At 44.5% G+C, this 10000-nt stretch overlaps 1 protein-coding gene across 2 annotated transcripts in view; it reads right to left on the reverse strand.

Annotated features, from left to right (window-relative positions):
* Positions 1–10000, reverse strand: part of LOC107374383 (calsyntenin-2) — a 542719-nt gene that overhangs the window by 174346 nt on the left and 358373 nt on the right. The window lies entirely within an intron of this gene.

Genomic DNA, 10000 nt, shown 5'->3' on the forward strand with positions numbered 1-10000 from the left:
AATTTTATGACTTAGTTTTTATCTTTATGATTTTATCATGTTATTTGTTTTGATCTGTGTGAAGCACTTTGTGATGTTCTGTCTGTGATGAGCGCTGCATAAATAAAACTAACGTACTTACTCTTGTTTTTACAGATTCATTTACAATCCATCACTCTTTTGTTACACTTCTGTTGTTGTCCAGTCGTGTTTAGCTTTGTACACTGGCTTGCTTCTCCCCTGGAGTCAGGGAGCTCATCAACAAGCCACTGATAGTCGGGTTTATACCTCTGAGGTTCAGCTGACCTTGGACCAAGAAGACTACAAGCCACCTCCACCAGAGGAAGGGAAAGGTAAGGTATGAAAGCCCGACGGCAGACAAAGGCTGAGGGCAGGACCTGCTGATCACCAGTCTCATAAACTGGTTTTCTAGTTATTACCACAAATAAAAACACAGTTCTCACAAATGAAGGTCAGTGTGCTGTGCTCATGTGAGGGAGCAAACTGCTGATGTTGGTTGTTTTAGGAGCTCTGAGGCTTACGCTAGTCTTTCTTCCAGTTTTGTCTAAACCACTAACACACCGAGTGCTCTGTCGTCCTTTTAGCTCTCAGGAAGACAAACACACACACACACACATGCAGGCACACGCATACACACACACACATACACACACACACACACACACACGCACGCACGCACACACACATGCACAAACACACAAACACACATACACACACACACAGACCCGTGCACACACATGAATGAAAATGAATGAAAAGCTTTATTTGTCCCAGGGAAGGGAAATTAGAGTTTCAGTACACACAATTCAAAGATCAGACATACTGGGCCAGACACGTGACAAGACTTGGTGACTGTGGACATTCGCAACCGAGTCGCGCTACCTTAACAGAGAGAGAAAAGGATAACATGAGGAATGGATTCGGGAGGAGGGGAAAAAAAGGCACTTCACAGCTACTCTCCCCCCAGGAGGGCAGCTTTGCTATGCGATAAAAACACCTCAACAGATAAGCAACAGATAACATAACACAACATCACAATAGGAAGGCAGGGGGGCTGGGATCCTGTTTCCCCCAGCGAGAGCAGCCATGTACGGCGCTCAACCACTGTAGATCACAGGCGGGAGGGAGATCTTGGGAGGAACGCAGAGCACATTGACCCTGCAGGTTGATGACCTCTGAAGGCGGGGGGGGGGGGGTTCACAGCATCTGTCTGCATTCCTTCCTTTGTGGGGGTTGTTGTTGGCATCTCGAAGGCTGCCTTGGCATCAGATAAGGATAACAAGACTGTATTTGGGTCAGGTAGAGATAATTTTCCTCTCTGCCTTCAGTCTGTAACTGGTCATTCAAGTCCTCCAGTGAAGCCAATTCGGGTTTTAAACATCTCCACACCGTCCGGTGACCCTCTCCGAGATGGCATCCATTTTGCGCACTAACACCGGTAACGCAGCTAAGACACTGTCCAGCTTACGATTCACCTCGAGTAACGTCCCAGTCTGTGAGGTCTCCACACGGACGGTGCTTTCCATGGGTGCGGGTCGCCCTCCAATCACTCCCATCTTCCAAAATTTCCAGAAAACCAGATATCCTCCCACTCCAATCAGAAGAAATCCAGTGATCATCAGGCCAAATATCCACGTGTCTTCGACACCCTCAATGGACAACTGAGAGAGACATACAATCCTCCACACCTTCCAGGAATCGAGCGCATATCCCGCTGCGTGTGTCCCTTGCGGGCAAGTGGGAGCCCCCTCCTCCGTTCTCATCGTAGAAAAAATCTTTATCAATCGCGCTGAATGACCAATTAATTAAATCCATTTCTAAAAAATAGTGATTTCCAGAGGAAATTCAGAGAAGCGCTCTGTAGCAGACAGCCAGGACAAAGAGCCTTGGGGAAAAAGATAAGGGAGCAAAAGCAGAAGCATCTGTACTCTGCGAGTGCCGGACACACACGCACGCACACGCATGCATGCATGCACACACACACACACACACACACACACACACACACGGACACACGGACACAGAGACACACACATGCACACACACACACACTGAGTGTTGTGTAATGCTGTGCTAGACGGGAGCAACAGACTTGTGTAACGTTGGTTGTTTCAGGCGAATGAAAACGGGAAAAATTAAAATCCATTCTGATGACGTCTGTTCTCACCTCAGCAGTGTGTTCCACCTTTTCACGTTCAGTAAATCTCACTCAATGACACACAGTTAAAGCTGACGGAGATCTCTTCTATTTTGTTTTAAGCTTTTTGTTTTTTGTTCAGTTATTTTCTGAACATTTGAAAAATAAAAAGAGGTTAGGGCAAGAGGGTTTGGCCACACACTGAGCAGCAGGTAGGCCCCAGCAGGCATGATTCTACAGTCCTGAAACATGCTATCAAGTACATTAACGGCTACATGATAAACCAGCTGTTTAAGTGGTTTACACATCCTCATTATCTAAAGGAACACACATATTTACCAGCAAGCACCAAGCCAAGCAGAAGGCCATCAGTACCATGACGACATGGTTATCTGAGGAAGGCGGAAGAGCTCAGAGCATCCGGACTGCTGACCGCCGTCATGATTAAAATGAACAAGGCAGCAGAAGAGGCAAAGGTACTTGTTGTTAAAAACGTGCAAGAACAGCATAAATCAGTGCTTCTCAACTAGTGGGGTGCACCCTGCAGGGGGATGGTGGTGCTGATGGTGTGTCAGCATTTATGTGTATGTGTGTGTGTGGTGGTGGTGGGGGGGGCTATGGGTTAATTGCTCAGGGCAGGGCCAACCAGGAGAGCAAATTATTACAAGCATCTTGTTTCATGCTTGGATGCTAAACAAGCCTACAGACACTAGGTGGCAGCAGTGCTCAAACTAATCAGCAGACTGCCTGTTTAATGCAGTAAAAGAAGCAGTTTCTGGAGTACGGCCCACCTGTGCGCCAGGCTGGCGTGTGTCGAAACGGACTATTATACTGCTTTATGAACACAAGCCAGTAAATAGTTTAGTTATTGTAAGGTGTGTGTGTGTGTGTGTGTGTGTGTGTGTGTGTGTGTGTGTGTGTTTAGGGTGTATTTTTACAGATTGAGTCATTAACTTCTCAGGAGTGAATTAAAAATGTGGGTGGCGACGATTCGTTCATTCCCATCCCAGAGAAAAGGATCTGAGCAGCTTGTGAGAGCAGACGGCTGATGGAGAAGTGTGCAGGCATGTGTTGTGCCACTGCCTCAGAGTTGGAAACATTTCAGTGTAATTATTCCGTTTCAAAGTCGACGTGTCGCTGTGTGAGTTTGTTCTGTTGGTAAAACACTCCTAATGACACAGCTACAGCACACGTCAGCAGGAGGTCACACACGTTTTTCTATTCACGAGAAATAACGTTGTTGTGCCCTTGGGCAAGACGCTTCATACTCCTTGCCTGCTGGTGGTTAGGGTTAGAGGGACGGATGCTGCCAGTGTTCAGCCGCCTTGCGTCGGTTTGTGTTGTAAAGTGCCTTGGGGGGTTGTAGAACCATAGAGAGTGCTGCATCGAATGCAGAGCATTTACATAAACATGAGATTGACTCAGCCAGGGAGAGAAAATGATGTAAAATACTGAAACTAATTACTAAACAAACTGAAATAAACCATAAAAATCACAGGACATGTCCACATTCACATATTTTGAACATTTCCTACAACTTAAAAGAAAAATCCTGAGAAAATAGGAATATGATGCTTGGAGGACACAAGTTTCCAGGTGCGTTCTCGGATTTGTAGTTTCTTTTGATTTGCGGTTTGTTGTGTCTGGTTATGAAATAACTGAAAGCACGGTGGAGTTGAGCTGTGGGCCTTGTGTTTGACAGGTACAGATCATTAGATGAGGCTCAGCATTCAGCTTTTTGGGGCCCCTAGTGGAGTGTGGGGTCACGGGCTTTTACAAAGTCTAGCTAGAAACAGCATTGAGTGTGTGAGGGAGCAAATACTTTTTCACAGCACTGCAGATTTTAAGAAAATCCATATTTGTTGATTGTTAATCGTCTGTAAGTCCGGATGCTGGCAGTAACAAGCATCAATGAGGTTCGACCTCGTTGATGCTTGTCGGAGAATGGCGTAACTGCCACACTCCCCGCCAGGCTCAGAGCTACACAAGCTCTTCATGTCTGCTCCATCTCGCTTGTCTCTTGCGGCGCCTTCCTTTATATTCAGCCAGCGGCTGATTGTTGATCGCCGCCTGATGCGCACCGGCGGGCTCCCCTTCGCCCTCCTCTTGTGTGCACCACGGCAGTCACGTTTAACTTGAATAGCATGGCAGTAATAATAATCTTAACTATACATGATACATATTTAGCTAAATGTTTGTTAAATTGTCACTGCTGAAGCCATTTTTTGTGTTTTCTAAGTGAAATTTTATGAATTTATTCACTTCAGACCATTCAAACAAATTAAAATTAAAATCAAATACAAAATAAAAATGTCTTATTTAGAGGATTTAGAGATTCCTCTTTGGTCCTTAAAGGGGAATAGGGAGAAGCTCAAGGCTTTTCATTGCCCTATCCCTCAACATTTTCCATTTCCAAAATCTAAATAAACATCTCTACTGTAGCGTGATGAAGGTTCTCTGATGTGACCTTTGCCACACATCAGAGAACCTTCATCACGCTACACCACACATACATCATAAACAAAATCAATAGGCAAAACTTTAATTTTCACATTAGCCAGAGATCATATACACACTTTTACATCTTAAATAAATCCAAAATCACAATTCTAAATGAGACCTTATTGACTTTAATTGCTTTACCAGGTCGTTAATGTCTATCATAATTCATGAGCAAATTAGCAATTTTCCAAATGTTTTCGTCTATATAATTTTTTGAATTGTACAACAGTTTTACATCTTTTATGTGCTTTTCCACCAAACCACTCCTCGGACGGAAATGTGTGGTACAAACTCGTGATTGTCTCATGTTATTTTGGCTTCTGGGCATATACTAATCTCCTTCTCTCTCCCTAAAATGTTTTTGTGAGTTCAGTGGAAGAAGTTGATTTTTTGCTTTATACATTATTTGCACTGAGTTGTATTTAACAATATCATTGACTTTAAGCAGATTAGATTTTAAAAATAGATTACTGGTGTAATGTCACCAAATGGACTGATTTTGAGATCCCACAGTTCGTATGCAGGGCCAGAGCAAATAACCCTGGCTACACACGTTCTGCTGGATTTTACCCTGACAGGAGATGGAATGTCTGCACGCAGGCTCTTTAATCAGATGACTTCATCAGCTGAGCCGAAGTGTCATCAGATAATAAAGATGAACAGTAGCATTCCTTTCCCCAAGGTTCCTCACAAGAGAACTCCTAAAATAAACTTTTATTTCCAGAACAAAAGAAGATTTCATAATATAAGTAATCATTTTATATTTCAGAATCATCCTTGAAGAAAAGAAGATCTTACAATTAATAATCACTAAATATTGCCATGTATAATTATAAATGATGAAATGTTTCACAAATCTGTTTATGTTTACTGGATTAGATAACTCACACAAGACAAGAAGTAAGGCTAAATTAAGAAGCATTACACATAAACTAACCTTGTTTCGCGGACTCAGCGGCTCGGCATCACAGAGTGTGCGTTCTGAGAATTCTTGATGACTTTGGTAATAGATAAACAACAGGCTATAAAACCAGCCACTCTGCTTCCTGTCACGATATGCTGGAGGTTGGTAGGACCCAAAATGCAGGAACCCAAGATGACACGAGGCAGGTGATAATATAAAGAAAAATCCTTTATTTTGAAGGATGAACCAAAGAATAAATCCAAGGCAGGGAGCCAAAAGTCCAAAATCCAAAATCAAAACTAGAGACAAAAAACACTGGAGACTAGAGAAGACTGACAGAATAACCACAATGGGCCGACACAAGACAGAGACAAGACATGGCTTATATACACAGGGAGGAGTAATTAGGGAAAATGGCAGCAGGTGTGTGGAGTGAGGGCTGGAGGGAAGACAGGTGACTCTAATTATCTAACTGGGAAAACAGAAACGGAGGAGGGCAAATAAACCTAAAACACAAAACTAAACAACAATATCTAAAGACAAGGGAAGGGCTCACACACACACGTACACACGCACGCACACACACACACGCACACACACACACACACACACACACACACACACACACACACACACACACACACACACACATACTGAGCTGGGGAACAAGAGGCTGGAGCTACAAACTGGAGGAGGCTGAGGATGACTAAATGAACACCGGACCTGAGGGGATGATATAAAGGCCTACAAACAGAGGACACATAAATGAGACGCAGTCAAAGGACACAGAATGGAATCTAGAGAGGGATGGAGAAACATCAGGAGACACATGAAGGAAAGGCGCAGATGCAGACCATGACACTTCCACCCTGAGACAAGTTCGAACTTCCAACAGAATGAGGGTTGGAGAGCAAAGCTTTAAGACTGGCCATCTTTAGCTGAGATGCCAAAGGATTTTGACACGCTGTCAAAACCTTAAGCTTCTGCACCTGCAAAGCTGAGGACAACAAGAGATTTTTCCTGCAGAACAAAGCTGGTTTTGCAACACTCCTTCAGAGTGGTTTTGAGACACTTCAATCAATCAGATCAATCAAAGATACTTTATTAATCCCAGAGGGAAATTAGAGTTTCAGTACACACAATTCAGAGATCAGACATACATGGGCAAGACACATGACAAGAATATGTGACTGTGGTCATTCGCAACCCTGAGTCGCGCTACCTTAATAAAGATAAGAGGGTTACATGAGGATTGGTTCAGGTGGAGGGAAAAAAAGCACTTCAGAGTTACCCTCCACCAGGAGGGCAGCTTTGCTCTGCAAAAAAACACCTCAGACAGATATGCAACAGACTTCAGACAACACAACATAAGTGTCCACTAGGTGGGGTGGTGGGTTGGGACTATCCCCACTTCAGTTCCTGCAGCCACGATAAGCAGTGCATGTCACCTCAGTGTGGATGGGGGGTGAGCATTGAGGGTTGGAGGGTTGCAGTGACCCTGGACACTTCAGCGGCCTTCCCGCAGTCCTGCCCAGGCTGGGAAAGGAGGCAGAGCTGAGTTGCCATAGCGACGGCACATTCCACATATCTTCTATCTTCGTTGTAGCCTTGCAGGCTCAAGGGCGCCAGATTCCAATTAGAAAATGTTTTGGGGCCAAACAGAGATACTTTCCTCTCTGTCTTACAGTTTGTTGGTCCTCAACCTCTCAAAATCCCCAAAATGGACATTAATCTATCCCAATCCGTGCTGATTCGTCCACTCTCTCCTTGATGGCATCCATCTTTTGTGCCAAAGAATGAATCTCCGCCAAAGTCCCAAGCTTACGATTCATCTCGACAATTATGTGAGTCTGTGAATTCACAGCACGGTGCAAACCATCTCTGAGCTCCTGGATCAGGCCAATATTCCTCGACAGCTCGTTAATTTTCCAGTAAGCCAGGAAGCCTCCAAGGCCAATGAGCAGGAAACCTGACACCAACACCACGGATATCCACACGTCTTCAGAGTCCTCCACAGACAGCTGAGATAAACAAATCAAGTTCCACTGTTTCCAGGAGTCCATGATGTGTCCAACTGGGTCTGTCCCAGCGGGGCATCCGGGAACCCCTTCTCCCGTTCTCATCGTTGAAAATTTTTTATCAATCGCGTTGAGAGACCAGCTGACGAGATCCATTTAAATGTATTTCAGTTTTCAGAAAAATGCAGAAGCAGCCGTGCACCCAGCACACACAGACAGACAAAGGCCTTGAGGATAAGCTATGGAGGAGAGGAGGAAAAAAGCATCTGCACCTGCCAAGAGCCAGAAGACTGGTTTCATCCAGTCCACCTGCGTTACCTGGAGCGATCCTGGACTGACCTGGTCGTACTAGGAGTAAGTCTACGGCAGGGATTCCCAAAGTGTGGTGCGCGCACCCCCGGGGGTGCGCGAGCTGCCGCTAGGGGGTGCGCGAGGTGAAAATTGTAATGGCTGCAGAGCTCAGAGAAGTCTGTCGTATGTCACCATTAGCGTAGCCAGAAACTCATTTGTGGGTGGGCCTAAGAAAAAGTAAGTGGGCACAATAAATTTAATTGAAAACAAGTATATTTTTGCGCGTGTGTGTGTGTCCTCCGCATGTGCCCTAGCTTCATAATAACAATGCGCCGAGCTTCAGCACTCTTGCCTGCGTACACCGATATGTTCCATGTTTGATCATTTTTAACGATGTTGGAGAAATCTGAAGGTGGCGAGTCATTCTGGCAGATTGTAATTAACACCTGTCTCATGCAGGTGTTCTGACGTTGTAAACCTCACACACAGAACATTGTGGATGTAACTAAATAAATCAAGGAATGATTCCCATTCAGGCTATTAACAGCGCGCTGAAGATCTGAAGTTCAGAGTGCATCTGTCAGAGGTCAGACGTGTTCCAGCGGAACCACGGCTCACGGGTGCACAAGTGAGCACATCTGGGCTGGGCAGAAGTTTAAATAGCGCCAATAACGAGACACAGTGACTTAAACGCTACAAGTTGTGAAGCGCGTTCCATCCGCGAGCCGCATCACCAAGCGGAAAGTGAATGCGTCAAGCATAAACCAAGCTTCATGGAGCTGTGCCGCGCACGCATGCACACACACACACACACACACACAGAGAGATTCAATAAGCGCGCACGGAGCGCTTACAAGTTTAATTTATCCAGACAGAGAAAAAAGGAACAAATACGGCGCGCTGTCAGACTGAAGGCAGAAATGAGCGCTGCCTCCACTGTGATAAAAACTTTTAAGAGGTTTTATAACAACATTTTTCGTTCAAGGCCAAATTGAAATAGCTTCTATTTTGGGATGACGTATTAAAGTCGGGTCCGCTCCAGCCAGTGACTCCGAACCTGAACTCATGTTACTGCACTTCTCCACTTGGGTACGTAGAACACGGTGAGATAGCGTCTGTATGCAGTTTGATAAGAACTGCTTACAGCTCAGATGCAAACCAAATTCTTTTATTATCCAGAACTCGCCTCTCTCTGAGATGCAGATATTTAGACTCTGAAATACTATATTCACACCTAGTTCCAGACACCCATCTCTTAGTTCGCATCCACTCACAGTAAATAATAGTTTAAACCATTTGTCAAGTCTTAAATTGTTTGTAAAATACATTCTTTTTTGATTGCAAACACTGACGGGTTCTTGAATCAAAGACAAGTGTGACGATCCCATAATAATAAAAAGAATCCTAGAACCTTCTAATTAATCATCCTAAGACCAAGCAAGCAGTGGCGGCTGGCCAGTAGAGGGCGATAGGGCGCCGCCCTCCCAGTTTCCCCACTGTTTTTAATTTTTATTTAAAAAAATAAATAAATAAAATTAACAGCAATCACATATTCTAAGTTAATTGTGTGTTTTTGTAACAAAACTAAATCATATATATATATATATATATATATATATATATATATATATATATATATATATATATATATATATATATATATTGGTCTCTGCCGGTCTCTGCCGAGCGGTGGAGGCTGTGTGCTGTTTTTCAATCGCCCAAACAAGACGGGACCGGTTGTCCAATTGCTGACAAGAAAATCAAAGGGTAGGAATGGGAATGTATCCAATCAGCGTCGACGTTGTTTCAGAACGTTTTAGAAGCATGATGGGCGATAGAGCTACCGCCAAGGCTTTCGTTGGTGTTCGGTAGAACTCGGAGAGTCTCGACTCCAGCACGTTTTTGGTCGTGACTCGTGACGCACTTGGAGCAGACGTAGACATGGACGCCAGTGAGCCTACAACCAGGATACCGGATCTCAGCAGCCACTGAATTCAGTTCGGTCTCTTCTCCAGTATCCGTTCGAGAGGAGAACTATGGTGGAAAAACTTAATGTCAAAGAGCTTGGACCAGATCAGCCCGACGTAAAGATAAGCCAGCAGGTCAAGGAGAAGGGTAAACTGTACACACGACGCTTCTCCCAAAATT

This window comes from Nothobranchius furzeri, chromosome 13, assembly GCF_043380555.1.
Source record: "Nothobranchius furzeri strain GRZ-AD chromosome 13, NfurGRZ-RIMD1, whole genome shotgun sequence".
NCBI lineage: Eukaryota > Metazoa > Chordata > Actinopteri > Cyprinodontiformes > Nothobranchiidae > Nothobranchius > Nothobranchius furzeri.